The following is a 16,082-nucleotide window of genomic DNA, read 5'->3' as shown; positions in this document are numbered from 1 at the left end:
ATTCAGGTCCAGACGCATTTTTTCGTCCTCTCCGCAACCGTCTCTGGGTTCCCAGCCTTCTGCAATATCTCTAACAGGATTCATTCCTTAAGAGCACTTCCAAGGGCGCTTTGAGACCTTGGAAGGGCCGTTAGAATGGATTAGAAAGTACAGAAAAGTGTGTGACGCGGAAACAGAATTTTCAAGTAAGCTTTGTTTCATATACATCGGCCAAGACGGACTGTTTGTTTTCACAGTTACCGAAGGACACTGTTGCTGTGAGCAATCAATTTGTTAGGCAGACTACATAAGCTAAATAATGACCGCAACTATCAGCAACTGATTGCACTGTTTTTATACATGGTAGCCATGTCATGGTTTTATGTACAGGCGACGCGATGATTTAATACCCAGTCGGAAGCCATTGGGTTGTAAAATATATCTTTTTGCACGCATCAATACTTGCAATGTCAAGCGTTGTTGTCATTTTCCGTTGTGAAGATCGTTTCTTGTTACAATTGCCTTAGCGATATATTTATTTCAACTCGCGTCAATAAACTCCAGATACTTCAACGGTGTTCCTTACTCCACGTGGAGTTGGTATCGGCACCGCAATTAAAAATGCTAACGCATCATTGGTAGACATATGTTACCGCTTCTTATGACTGGAGCGGCATCTGAGAAGACCTAATCAATAAACAAACCCTTAGCCCATGTACTGGGTTTTTGCCGAAAGATAGACTTAGTGAGAATTGACCGTCATAATAAAATTCGCTCCATGATTGCCAATGAACTTCGCCGGACTGATAAGTATGAGGTGTACGAGGAAATCGGGTGCCTTTCTGCTGACGGTTCAACTCGAAGAGCAGATATCATTATTATACACAGAAAAAAAATTGTGGACTCATTCTCGATCCCACAGTCCGTTTTGAGAACAGCAAGGAACAACCTAGAGAAGTCTGCAAAGAAAAACGGGCAATTTTTCCGCCATGCTGCAGCGATTTGGGGACCAAATATAACATCAAGACATAGGACGTTATAGGAATTATGATTGGGGCCAGAGGCACAATCCCACGGGAGTCCTTAGAAGTCTTCCGAAAATTAAAAGTTCCTGACAGCACCCTGGACATGATATCCTCCGCTGCACTGAAGTCGTCGATCAGCATAATTAATCATCATTTATATTCTTTATAAAATGTAATTTGTCTTGTAGCCTAAATTGTTTGTTGCATTTCCAATAAATTTTTCAATGATAGCCTACCTAACTATGGTTTCTATTAAAGAAAAACTTAAATTAAATATAAATATTCATTTTTAATTGATTAGGAGGCCGCTTATTAAACCCTGGTTGGGACGGCTAAAAATTATTATTATTATTATTATTATTATTATTATTATTATTATTTTTTTTCTTTATTGTGCTAAAACAGCATGTTCCATTGCATACAATATTTGCAATACTACATGCTATGTTTATGTTACATATCCAAAATTTAAAATAAATAAAATGTATCTACTCTACACAATATATGATCAACTAGTAATTATAAATCTTACGCTTAAGAACATTACAAATGCACAATTAATTAATACATCACAAATACATATTACACATCCACAATTAAATTATCTATGTACTATACAGAATCAATCCGCTCGCCAGTTACAAAGCTTATGCCTAAATGCATTATCAGAAACATTTTTTACAAGTGTTGCAATATTACATACTATGTTTAATATATTTATATGTTATTTTTATGTTACATACATGTTCACAGTCATTTAACAATACACTATTGCAATAGACGGAGTCATATTTGAATTGTACATCACAGATCAACAATTTCAAATCTTATAATTGTATGCATATTTGGATTCATGTTTACAAAGTGTTGTACTTATTTGTCTTCATGTTTATAATGTGTTAAAGTCTATTGATTGTATGAATGTTTTGAATTGTTTGTAGTGTTTCAAAATGAGTTGATCTTGAGCAACTGGCCACTTTCCACGATTCATTACTATTTGATGTCTGAAGATGTCCCTCTGCTGCTGAAGTTTTCTACACCTGTATATTACGTGATCCACAGTTTGGGCCTCTTGAAGACAGGAGCATGTGGCATCATTTATTATCCTAAATCTTTGGAGATAGGATTTTAGTATGCCGTGTCCAGTTACCATAGCTGCAATTGAAGGCGTCATTATTATCCTATTCTGTCTTAATCTCTGTCGAACCGATGGGAAGAAGGTCCTGCAGACAGCCCCTTTGGTCGCACTAGTCCATTCTTCCTGCCATTTTGCTAATCCTTCTTCTTTGATCTTTCCAATAATAGCAGTTTTGGGTTTTTTAGTGTATATTAATTCTCTATATTCTTCTGCTGCTGCTTTCTTGGCTAGCTTGTCTGCCATCTCGTTCCCAGGAATTCCCACATGGGCTTTAATCCATCCAAAATGAATTTGCCAATGGAGATCCTGGAGTCTCTTAACTTGGTTTCTGATTAGTTCTATTATATAGCTATGGTTGCGGCTGTTCCTGAGTAGAGCTATAGTGATTTGGCTATCTGTGAAAACTGCCACTGTTCTTTCCTCTGGTATGATATTTAGTCTATTAAGTTCTTCTATAGCTTTTAAGATGGCCATCTGTTCCGCCTGATTATTTGAACAGTCACTGTGAAGTCTGTTCTTCACGGTGTGAATTAATGTGCCCTGTTTGTAAAATGCGGCTGCTGCTCCCACTTTCTCTTGAATTTTGCTTCCATCTGTGTATATTTCCACAGAATATGTGAAAGAATTCTTCACTTCACCTATTGTTATCCTGTCAGCTTGATGTGGCCAGTATCTTACTTGAAGTGGTCTGTCGTAATCTTCAGGGTCTTCATTGCTTTCGTGCGTTGCTTGATAGATTTTCACAGATTCTGCTATGCTTATACCTATAGGTCTAACTCCGGCAACGACACAAGATGCTTCAAAGGACAGTGTTCTATGAGCTTTGGCTATTTTGATATTCATTATTCTCTGTACTCTTTGTAGTTTATTTAGATTCTTCTGTTTTTGCAGGGCTTCACTCCAAACTGAGCACCCGTATGTCAGCATCGGTATTATTGCTCCTATTATTATTATTATTATTATTATTATTATTATTATTATTATTATCATCGTCATCATTTACCTCTTCAAAGGAAAGCGTCGTCTTTGACACCGGCTGGGCAGTAATAAAACGCGGGCACTATATACGTACACCTGTCCAACTAATGTGACATTCACGTACTTACTATTGGAATGGAGGGGCGCGCTATGGCCAAGCACTGTTGTTACGATCTATTGTGCTAACACTGAAGCTAGGCGCATTACCAAACGCACGCCGACCGACTAAAGTAAGATTCGCTGCGTACCAAAGACGTCATATAGTATACTAGACTCACACGGAGCGCTGGTGTGCTGTCCAAAATTGAAGCCAGTCTGCGCATGTTTACGCCGCCATGAAATAGGTAGAAACAGCATTGTCATCAATGTGAGGAATCATTGTATGGCAACAAATCCCTCAAAGACATAGCGTTTTTATTAAGAAAAGACAATGGGGGTTTGGCAATTCCATCAGCAGACATCGTAAAGATTTGTAGATTATGTGAATGTTGCATTAGACAGTTGTTGAAGGAAACAAATGGCATGCCACCTAAAGGTCCTGTAGGCCTAAAGATAAAGAGAACTATTCTAGAACAGATAAATATAAATGAAATATTCCCTGAACTGCAGTAACATGTATTAGAAAACGAGTTTCCTGACAATCACATCGTAAGAATTGTATCTTTAACAGTTGAAATGTACACTAAAATTAGATGCCATCACACAGCAAGATCTTACAACGTTAATTTACATAGAACAATATTGTCAGGCAGCATCTAACAAAATCCATCCTCTTCATGAATCGATAGGTATGTAACTGTATTATGTGCATTTTTGTACTAGGCCTACTTATTAGTTACCATTCATTTTTTTCTATGTGGTTTTTATTTATTCCACTACTTTCAGGCGTTCCCAGTTCTATTTTTCATTCGGATTGTAAATGTAAATAATAACGTATAAGTATTATAACATAAATTAAATTGTAATGTAATTGTTAATCTCTACGTCATCTGGCAGCATCTATCAGAAGCCATCCTTTCAAGAATTTAGAGGTAGGCCTATGTTGTTATCTTTTCATTTAAAATGTTTTTTTTTTGGGGTATCTATATTGTCAATTGCACATGAATTTGTTTTGCAGGCATTCCCAATATTATCTTTCATTGTGGTTATAATTAATGTAAATAGTTATCTAACTTATATGAAGGCCTATTATAATATCTTACGTTTTAATGTGTCAAGTTTTAAGTCATCATCAGGCAGAATTTACCTACCCCCCCCCTTTCAACAATCAAGAGGTATGTTGTCTTTTCAAATTTGGTTAAAGTGCTTATTTAAAATTACTTTATATTTGTGAGAGGTCTATGCTGTCATTTGCACAGCAATCTTTGTTGTTTTGTTTTTGCAGATATTCCTAGTGCATTATTTTTCACTGGGGGGTTATAAATGCATACAGTTCACATACAAATAACCCGTTTATATTTTGCCGGATATATATAATTAAAAAAGCAAGGAATGTCATCTTATTGATATAGCATATGTGGATAAAATTACGTACTATCACTCCGCAAGCAATGATATATATATATATATATATATATATATATATATTTAAAATAACAATATATTATGTAAAGAAATCCACTCATAAAAAGTATGTTTTTTTTTACATAATGTGATTAAGTTATTTTTTTAGGTCTTCATGTTACCTATTATTTGCAATGTATTAGGTACCGCTAGGCTACTTTTTATAATTGATAGCATTCCCTTTATTAATTGAACACTGACTTATAAATGCAATGTAATTTTGCTACTTTTGCGCATTATATGTTGCGTGATTACTTATGTCCTGTGGTCTAAAAGTACCGGTAATATAATTTTCGATTCTCTAAAACTTAACAACAGGTCTATACTGATTATCACATATTTATGTCACTTACGAATTTGATTATAATAAGAACTTGTGTAATCAAGGTGCATGTATTTACGTCTTGTGATCTAAGAGTAATGTATGTTAATATAATGTTCCATTCTCTGAAACCTAACAATATGCTAATTAACGTAAAATTTTACATTCTACAGGGACATCATTTTATTTTTACTAACATTTTTAATATTAACCTGTCTATACCTTTAGAGAACCGGAAACACCGCTTGCTCCCCCCTCCAAGACTGGAGTTCGATGATACTGGCGTAAAACACAAATCACTCTACTAGGTATAGGATGGAAGAAAAGTAGTTCATCCATTTACGTAAACTAGGAAATATCGCGATTTTGAGTTTGATAATTTTCATTAGGTTTTTCTTTAATCAAAGTACAGTACTGTATTAAGAATAAGTGTTTTTACTCACGAAGTGAGTTATCCATGCGAACGTATTCATTATGCAGTGTATATTATACTGTCTACAGCACATTAGCGTACAATATAGAGAAAGAAGTTAAATTGACAAATAATCATAATATGAATATTTAAACACAATTTTGAAAATGGTGGCCGTTCATTTGGATACAGGCTTCAGTTCTTTTGTGCATATTATGGCACTATAGACTATTGCATCTAATTCCAATTGCCAGTTTCATCCTTCGTACTAGTAACTCATGTTGAAATAATTCTGTACCTACTCTACGTACTGTGAATTCAATCTTCACTTCTGCCCGACCCGAAAATATAAAATTACTCAGACATGCTATCTACTGTCCGTCCAAGTGGTTATGCCGCAGGATTGTAGAAAGGGAGGAAATCACGTGACAGTTAATTACTTAACGAGGCCCTTTTATTTAAGTTAAATTAAACAGCTGTATAATATTACGTAAACGTCCAATTGCTAAGAGAAATTAATGTTTTCAGAAAAGAGCTAAGACAGCCCAGCTTTTACAGAGGGGCGAGCAGAAGCAGGTGGGGAAAATCGGGATGCGACGTAGGCAAACGGACAGTACCTGTGCGAAAATATGATTCAATATTGAAAGCTCTTTCGTCACTGGAAAACGCGAACATATTTCTGGAACGTACTATACTCAGTAACTCAGTAGTGCTTACTATCTGCGGTCTTGGTTCTGTGTGGAGTTGGAACTTCCTTAGTAGAAGGGGTGGGAGTGAAGTACATTCAAAAACTCAGGTACAATAAAAATTGAAGTAAAAATAAAATGATGTCCCTGTATAATGTGTATTGTGTTGGCCTATTTATGGATGTATGAGCATGTTTTCTATCAATTGTTCCGTACGTATTTTCTTTCCTTTAATGCTCTGACCCATATCAATGAAACTTTGAATACATTTATTTCGTCCTAATTTTACGTTAAAAGTCGAAAATAGACATAATCTGTCAATTTTAGATCATCACAGCGTTAAATTGTGTGATTTACGTACTGCTATTATGCGTCTGCTCTCCTACATCATGGCGGCAAGCGCAGCGTTCAATTTGCCCCGGTTTCCTCGCTCCGCGCAGCCGAGACTGTAGGGGCTTGCTGCGTACCCAGGTTTCGAGCAGGCAACTCCCCTCGTCCCTAGGCCAGCCCCCTCCGTGCGTCGCCAGTCGGCGATCGGGGAATGCTATGGAATAAAGACGAATTGGAGAAATGTTGACGGAATAATGTAGATGCTTAATATGGGGAAAAACGGGAGAACCCCGAGAAATAATCCCCAACTGCGACCTTGTTCGCCATAAGTGTCACTATAGATTTTTCATCGGGACTCGAACCCGGGCCGCCTGCGTGACAGGCTGAAGGTCTGAGCACTCAACCACCTCAGGGCTGCACTTAACTTACTATTAATTTACCAGTAATTTAATGTCGTCTTCAAATTAAGCCCATTCTATTGGCTAGGCTGCGGACGATGTTCTGAATGCTTTCCCATGCACATTATTATTTAATGTACAGGGCCAGCTGAGATAAAATTTCGATATTTTGCGTTTGTCGCATCACTAAAATAATCGAAAACATCCTCTAAATCAGTGATGTCAAAGCAAGCGCATTTTTCTGACCTTGACGTAGTGCGTGGGCATCAAGCGCTACTTACGGAAGGAGGAATAAGTAGCCTGTTGGATTAAGAAAACAGTGGTGCACAAATTTCAAACGGAACGTGAAATTTTATGTCGTTATTTTTATATGGCTCCTTTCTATTTGATATTATCTATATTGTCTGCAAAATAAAAGTATTTACACCAACTTCTTGATATTGCAATTGTGTTTTAAACAATAATAACATAATAAAGAGTTAAGAAGGAATATTCACATAAATTCCATAGTACCAACAACTATACTGTACTAAGTGAATGAAACATATCATTCATAAAGAAAGTGATATCCCCCCCCCCAAAAAAAGAGACTGAGTATGCCATGATAAGTTGGAATTGATCTTGGTGGTATCTTTACCCTTATAAAAGTAATCAATGAACTAATCAAAACAAAATTATAGTACAAAGCAAAGTTACCAAGGTACTGTATATGTTTTAAATGTAACTAATATTACATAACAAAACTCTTATCGCATTATGCTTTTAAGGTGATATTGGTGAGCAACTTCCTATCATCAGAATATTAAATTATTTTCTCGAAACCTGCTGAAGCTATAGAGCTGACATTTTTATAACACATGGCACATATCTTTTTCTTATGATGTGACAGTAGTTGCTTTGTTAATTCATTTTCTTACAAGCATTAATTTTCCATGCGAATATTTTCAAATTTGTAATACACTATCGTCAGTAATACGTAATTACGGTATTTTAGATTTACGACAACGTTGATTCAGTAAATGTAAGGCTAGCTACTAAATAAATAGGCCTATATCTGAAAATTTCACTTTTCTATAAAAAAAATTGAAAAAATATTCCTTTTGAATAAAAAATTTAACTTGTGAAAAATGAGCAATAAAATTAAAACTTACAAAACTATATTCTTATAATGCACTTATACTTTTCAGACATATTTAAAAATTAACATGGATACAGTTTTAATAAGTTCTCTTCCCTTTATCCATTGAATCAGTGCTGGCCATCCCTGTATATAACTCGACCAAGCGGCATATACTATCTCTCTCGTCTGTCTCTTTCCTTTCAGCTGTAAAGCGCTCAGGCTCTCCTGAGCTCTAAAGCGCGCGCTTGCTCCCATGGGCATCAATTGACATCACTGCTCTAAATTGTAGCACACCCCTCTCGAATTCTATAGACCCCATGTGATCACTGCGAAATCTATTACACGATTAGAAGAGCGTATATAAAGATTAGAAGAAATAAAATGCTCTACTACAATAAAATATTAATTTACTTACTGAAATTCTATTTCACTAATGTTAGCTTCACCAAAATGTTTGAACGGAGCCGCCATTTTCAGTTGACCGTCTGTGCTATAAACAAATTACGATCGCAAAGCATGTTTTATAGTACCGTGAAGTATTTGCAGTTTGAAATGTTGGCAAACATAGAAACAGATGGTAGGAAGATGATAAAAATATGAGAAAGTATATAAACATTAGAAGAAATAAAGTAATCTAATACAATAAAATCAATATTAATTGACTTACTAAAATTATATTTCACTAATGTTACCTTCACCAAAATGTTTGAACGGAGCCGCCATTTTCAGTCGACTATCTATTACGATCGCAAAACATATTTTATAGGACCGTAAAGAATTTGCAGTTTGAAATGTTGGCAAACAAAGAAACAAATGCTTGGGAAGCGATAAAATTAAACAAATGCTAGGGAAGCGATAAAATTGTATGATAAGCAGCCATGATTGGTTGAAAGACGTCCTTTCGTACCATTTTCTTGGTCAATAGTAGTATGACGTAGTAAAAGTGTAATAGTCAACAGTAATCTCACTAGACGTTTTGATTTATCTAGAGAAAATCAAAACTCGAGTGGGATTTAATTGACTATTACACGATTAGAAGAAAGTATATAAAGATTAGAAGTAACGAAGTACTCCAATACAATAAAATATTAATTGACTTACGAAAATACAACTGTCTTCAAATATATTATTGTACCATCTCAACATTACAAATATTACGCTAGATGCATGCTAGATGGCAGTAGTGTCTTTATACAGACACACTAATGATTACTATTCAATAAATCTTAATATTAAACAATCTCTGATACGTGACTATCCATATTATCATATAGCAGAAGTTCTTTTTATCCTCTCAGAGCAGAAGCTATAACATAACCTAACTAATATACACAAGTGTTAGAAAAGTTTTAATTAACGACGATGACATAAAAAATAAACATGAATAATTTTAAAAGGAATAATTATTGAATGTATAATTTTCAAATTTGATTGTGGTTGGTGGTTCAATTGATGTTATATTGGACGTGTGCGTAATAGAAGTGGAACTCGTTGATTTAGGCCTACATGGTGTATTCAACTTATTCAGGATTTCCGAATGGTGCTCTTCATTTATTTGTAAATCGGATTTCAGAAGATGCATAGGTATGATCAGTGATTTTTATTAATTCTTGTTCTTGAATGCCAATGCGAGTCATATTTGAAACTGCTGTGCATCGACTGGAGTGGTTTGTAATTTTATATATATATATATATATATATATATATATATATATATATATATTTGACGTCCAGACCAGCGCAGTTTCAAATGTTGGCAAACAAAGAAACAAATGCTAGGGACGCGATAAAATTAAACAAATGCTAGGGACGCGATAAAATTAAACAAATGCTAGGGACGCGATAAAATTGTGCGATAAGCAGCCATGATTGGTTGAAATACGTCCTTTCGTACCGTTTTATTGGTCAAAAGTAGTATGACGTAGTAAGAGTGTAATAGTCAAAATAATTCCTATTCCTCCTTTTTCCGAGCAGTACTATTTGTATTAAGGACCCGGCGATAAAAATACGAGACTCTAACGTGGACCGCTTGCGTATCAGGCTGTAAGGTCTGACCATTCAACCACTGCAGAGAAAATGAGAGATAAGTGGAGTGTGTTGGTAGAATAATAGAGGGAAATGAAAGTACTCCGAGAAAAACCTTCTTCAACGTCTGCTTTTTTCCATTGCTAATTCTATCACGACCTGACAGGGAATTGAATCGGGCCGCCTGGGTGGACGACCAAGGCGTTGGTACTTGAGGCACAAACGCGTTAGAATGGGGTGGTGTGGTAGATACTGCGCTCCGATCGCCTTTTACTCCCGTGAAATATCTGGTGTCCAATTTGACAGGATCTGCACAGACTCGGAGACCGTTCAATTTCTGTTTTGTTTACGGCACGTATGACTCGACTAGAAGCCAAATACGTGAATACATTCCTACTTTCCTTTGGTACCTCAATTATACAGAAATACCAAATGATATTTCATGTGAATAATTCCCGGTTCATTGACTAGTTCTACGATTTCTAAGAAATAACTGTATATTTACATATATTATTGTATGCATTCGGTATATCGGGGATGCTGGAAAAATGCGTGTCCATGCAAATATCGAAATAGAATGTTTTCCGCAAGATGAGGTATATAAGAAGAAAGCTAGACTGTTCTATTTACTCACTATCATTAGCATACCGGCATCGGAAAATTCAGAGGACTACGAAGTGATATTTTAAAACTTCTTGACTGATTAACATGAGACACAGCCAAGTCTGTTCTGGATTATATGATGCAGATGAATACAGTTTCATATTATAAGAATATTTAATACTATTTTAAAAACAAATTAATTGGTTAAAAATATGTATACAATTTAGAATTCTTTCTAATGATACACCAAGCTATTGCTTATAATACAGGGACATCATTTTATTTTTACTAATATTTTTAATATTAACCTGGCTATACTTTAGAGACTCGGAAACACCGTTTGCTACCTCCTTCCATGACTGTAGTTCGATGATACTGACGTAAAACAACCAAGTCACTTTACTAGGTATAGGAGGAAAGAAAAGTAGTTCATCCATTTACGTAAACTAGGAAATGTCGCGATTTTGAGTTCGATAATTTTCATTAGGTTTTTGTTTAATCAAAATGCAGTACTGTATTAAGAGTAAGTGTTTTTACTCACAAACTGAGTTATCCATGCGAACGTATTCATTATGCAGTGTATATTATACTGTCTACAGCACATTAGCGTACAATATAGAGAATGAAGTTAAATTGAAAAATAATCATAATATGGATATTTAAACACATTTTTGAAAATGGTGGCCGTTCATTTCGATACAGGCTTCAGTTCTTTTGTGTATATTATCGCACTATAGATTATTGCATCTAATTCCAATTGCCAGTTTCGTCCTTCGTACTAGTAACTTATGTTGAAATAATTCTGTACCTACTCCATAAAAGAGTACATTACGTACTGTAAATTCAATCTTCACTTCTGCCCGACCCGCACAGATAAAATTATTCAGACATGCTATCTACTGTCCGTCCAAATGGTCATGCCGCAGGATCGTAGAAAGGGAGGACATTCACGGACAGTTAATTACTTAACGAGACCCTTTTATTTAAGTTATTTTAAACAGCGGTATAATATTACGTAAACGTCCAATTCCTAAAAGAAATTAATGTTTTCAGAAAAGAGCTAATAAAGCCCAGTCTCTAGCCTTTACAGAAGGACGAGCAGAAGCAGGTGGGGGGAAATCGGGATGCGACGTAGGCAAACGGACAGTAGCTGTGTGAAAATATGGTTCAATATTGAAAGCCCTTTCGTCACTGGAAAATGCGAACATATTTCTGGAACGTACTATACTCACTAACTCAGTGCTGTTTACTATATGCGGCCTTGATTCTGTGTGGAGGACAGTTCGAACTTCATTAGTAGAAGGGGTAAGAGTGAAGTACATTCAAAAACTCAGGTACAATAAAAATTGAAGTAAAAATAAAATGATGTCCCTGTACAAGAAACTGCAACACACTTAAAAATAAACTAAGAAAATTCCAAAATCTTTTATCCTTTCTAATGCGGCCCCTTTATATTAAACCAGCGGTGACCAAAGCGGGTGTCGTGAATACATCGTGTAACCACAGACATTCAAACGGGTACGAGGAGATTCCTGTATATTGCTGTGTGTTTCATTCACGTACTAAAAGCAAGCCGTGGTTATAGGCCTATCATATCGCTCTACAAATTTTGTCTCTACAAGCAATAAGAGGTGGTTTCTTAAAGAATGAGAAGAGAACATTTTTGTTATTCTGTCGAAGAAAATGTAATATGTTTACTTTGCTCAACGGTTCAATTAGGAGTATATAGAAACATTAATTGTCACGCTGAATAATGAATTTTATTATTATTATTATTATTATTATTATTATTATTATTATTATTATTATTATTATTATTATTATTATTATTGTCCACACCTGTGGAGTAACGGTCAGCGCGTCTGGCTGCGAAACCAGGTGGCCCGGTTTCGAATCCCGGTCGGGGCAAGTTACCTGGTTGAGGTTTTTTCCGGGGTTTTCCCTCAACCCAATACGAGCAAATGCTGGGTAACTTTCGGTGCTGGGCCCCGGACTCATTTCACCGGCATTATCACCTTCATATCATTCAGACGCTAAATAACCTAGATGTTGATACAGCGTCGTAAAATAACCCAATAAAATAAATATTATTATTATTATTATTATTATTATTATTATTATTGATCGCTAAGTATGTGTTTATATAATTCTCCTGTACGTGCATGAATTTTGATATTTTTAGATCTCCCTAGAAGGATAAAATTATTAGGGTTTATTTCAATTTTAATCTTCTTGATCTTTAGATGAGGGTAACTATTTATTAGTTATTCATTTAATAATAATATTGTAGAAAAACTGATTCAATATTGCACGCCAGGAATTGACATAAGTCTCAAATCATAGCCAGGAAGAGAAAGACAACATAAATAATTGTAAGGAAGTCAGCTATCTAATGGGGTTTGAAATATCTCGTGCTCTAAAGCCTTTAAATAGAGTAGAATTTCTCAAAAGAGTTGTGATTAAAATAGCTTAAATAACTTGTTCATAAGAAGTTTTTAATTTTGAAAAACTACGAATTTCTCGGCCAAGTATCGAGAGAAGGATTCAGAAAATTCATAATTATATTTAAGAGGAAGTTAAAAAAGAAGCAAGAAAAATCGTATATATTCACTGGCTCTTGATGACAGCAGCGACATTACTGATACAGCAAAGCTTGAGATTTTTATCTGCGGGTTAGATCAAGATGTTAGTACAGGAACCACCACTGGTTGTAGTTTTCATGCCAAGTACCTTTCCTCCGTCTCCTTACTTCATAGGCTGTCTGTCGCATGTAATCACTGCAGCTCGAGTTTTGGTCACCGCTTGTTTACACTAAAAGAATTGGTGATAAATATAAAAAATAACTACAAAATGTCGGAAATTTTGGATTGCTTCTAGTGAAGTCTCCATGTATTCTTCTATTATTTATAATAAGAGAAATAATAATAGATTTAAAAACAAACAAACAAAAAAAATTGAATCGCTTCTAATGATACCTATATATTGTATTGTTTATAACGAAAGAAAGTGTGCTTAATTAAAAAACAAATGAACTAGTGAATTAAAAATATTGTCGATTCCTGCTAAAAAGGCCTCTATCTATTGTTTATAATAAAAGAAAGAATGATAACACTTAAAAAACAAATCAATTAATAAACATCGAAAATTTAGCTAAATGTCTTTCTAATGAAGTTCCCTCCTGCGGAAATCGCAACGCCATTGTTTAATAAAAATAACTTACCGAGTTTATCACATTGCACGGAATGATGCAATATATTAACAATACCGACATAATCTACAGGAACTCCTCAACACAACTTTCATCTTCATTATTCTATATATATTTTTAACACATATATCACTGATATATACACTTATATATCACTGATTAAACGATTAGGGAAAACGCGGAAATTCTACTTGAAGAAAGTAAAGAAATAAGGTTGGAAGTAAATCCCGAAAAGACTAAGTATATGATTATGTCTCGTGACCAGAATATTGTACGAAATGGAACTATAAAAGTTGGAGATTTATCCTTCGAAGAGGTGGAAAAATTCAAATAACCTTGGAGCAACAGTAACAAATATAAATGACACTCGGGAGGAAATTAAACGCAGAATAAATATGGGAAATGCCTGTTATTATTCGGTTGAGAAGCTTTTGTCATCTAGTCTGCTGTCAAAAAATGTGAAAGTTAGAATTTATAAAACAGTTATATTACCGGTTGATCTGTATGGCTGTGAAACGTGGACTCTCACTTTTAGAGAGGAACAGAGATTGAGGGTTTTTGAGAATAAGGTTCTTAGGAAAATATTTGGGCTAAGAGGGATGAAGTTACAGGAGAATGGAGAAAGTTACACAACGCAGAGCTGCATGCATTGTATCCTTCACCTGACATAATTAGGAACATTAAATCCAGACGTTTGAGATGGGCATGGCATGTAGCACGTATGGGCGAATCCAGAAATGCATATAGAGTGTGTTAGTTGGGAGGCCAGAGGGGAAAAGACCTTTGGGGAGGCCGAGATGTAGATGGGAGGATAATATTAAAATGGATTTGAGGGAGGTGGGATATGATGGTAGAGACTGGATTAATCTTGCTCAGGATAGGGACCAATGGCGGGCTTATGTGAGGGCGGCAATGAACCTCCGGGTTTCTTAAAAGCCAGTAAGTAAGTATATCACTGATTAACTTTTCAACTTATTTACTAGGCTTTGGACGATGAAGAACAACACTTCGAAACTAGACAACCAGATAATTTCCTAAAAATTAAAGCAGTAAAAAATTGGAAAGGTAATCAGTGACAACTTTTATATTATTATTATTATTATTATTATTATTATTATTATTATTATTATTATTATTATCATCCAAATATTGAAACCCTATTTTACCCTTTGGTGTAACTTCTGTTAGGTTATTATAGTTAACCTACAGGTCGACCTGGTTGGCGAGTTGGTATAGCGCTGGCCTTCTATGCCCAAGGTTGAGGGTTCGATCCCGGGCCAGGTCGATGGCATTTAAGTGTGCTTAAATGCTACAGGCCCATGTCAGTAGATTTACTGGCATGTAAAGGAACTCTTGCGGGACAAAATACTGGCACATCCGGCGACGCTGATATAATCTCTGCAGTTGCGAGCGTCGTTAAATAAAACATAACATTTAACATTTAACCTACAGTCATATGTTACAACTAGCAATAAACCCCTAGTAGAAATATTCGACTCTTTAAGGTAAGATCGCCACTAGAAGTCTTTCTTCAAGTTGCGCAATGAAAAGCAATACAAGTGAAGTCCCATGCCTTCTCACTACACGTAACTCAAAAAAACTAACACTACTAACAACTAATCAAATTGTCTTCGTATAGCGAGATGAATGTTCCTTGATTCATTGACTAAGATGTCACAACACAAGTTTATGCTAATTTTATCCTACCTTATGTTACTGTTACGAGGAGCAGGTACAACCGGGAACGACCCAGCGGCAACACGTGCAAACCTCACCACGACCACAGTCACAGTGATTATGGTTCGTAAGCCATGTGCGATCTGCGCTTGCGTCTCTAGTCAAGAACGGAGAAGCAAACCAATCAACAGAATAGCGTCACAGCTGCTGTCAGTTTCTTCTTCAGCTCCAGTCTCCTTTTCATAATTCCTCTTTCTTATCATAATTATTATTCCTTTCCTTTTTCTATTTCTCATCTTAATTTTCTTCTTTTTACAGCGGTCTTCCTTAACGCTTTTCTTATCCTTCATCATATTTTTCTTCTACATACTTTCCCCTGCTTTATTATTTTTTCCCACTAATCCTTTTTTATTATTTACAGTAGAACCTCTATTATCCGTGGTAAGGAAGGGGATGGACTGAACGGTTAATCGAAAAAATCGGATAATCCGTACCATAAAAAATTTCCGTAAATTTAGTGAATAATGCTTACACTTTCGTAATTTCCTCTATGGTTTTGTATTGAACACGCTAACAGTAAGTAGTGGATTATAAGTTCACTGATATAACTCTGGTTGT

At 35.4% G+C, this 16,082-nt stretch overlaps 1 protein-coding gene across 3 annotated transcripts in view; it reads right to left on the bottom strand.

Annotated features, from left to right (window-relative positions):
• The window catches only part of LOC138698439 (multidrug resistance protein homolog 49-like), a 136,476-nt gene extending 120,854 nt beyond the window's left edge, over window positions 1-15,622 (bottom strand). Inside the window, exon 1 of one of the 3 annotated variants that reach the window (XM_069824352.1) lies at window positions 15,495-15,622. The gene's annotated coding sequence lies outside the window, so the exon portion shown is untranslated. Of the gene's footprint in view, window positions 1-3,248; window positions 3,269-6,464; window positions 6,626-15,494 lie in introns of those variants that run through there. The other 2 variants (XM_069824353.1, XM_069824354.1) reach the window with 2 other exon arrangements.
• Between the last annotated feature and the right edge of the window lie 460 nt (window positions 15,623-16,082).

Source organism: Periplaneta americana, chromosome 4 (assembly GCF_040183065.1).
Source record: "Periplaneta americana isolate PAMFEO1 chromosome 4, P.americana_PAMFEO1_priV1, whole genome shotgun sequence".
Lineage (NCBI taxonomy): Eukaryota > Metazoa > Arthropoda > Insecta > Blattodea > Blattidae > Periplaneta > Periplaneta americana.
This window is presented reverse-complemented; position numbering and strand designations above follow the sequence as displayed.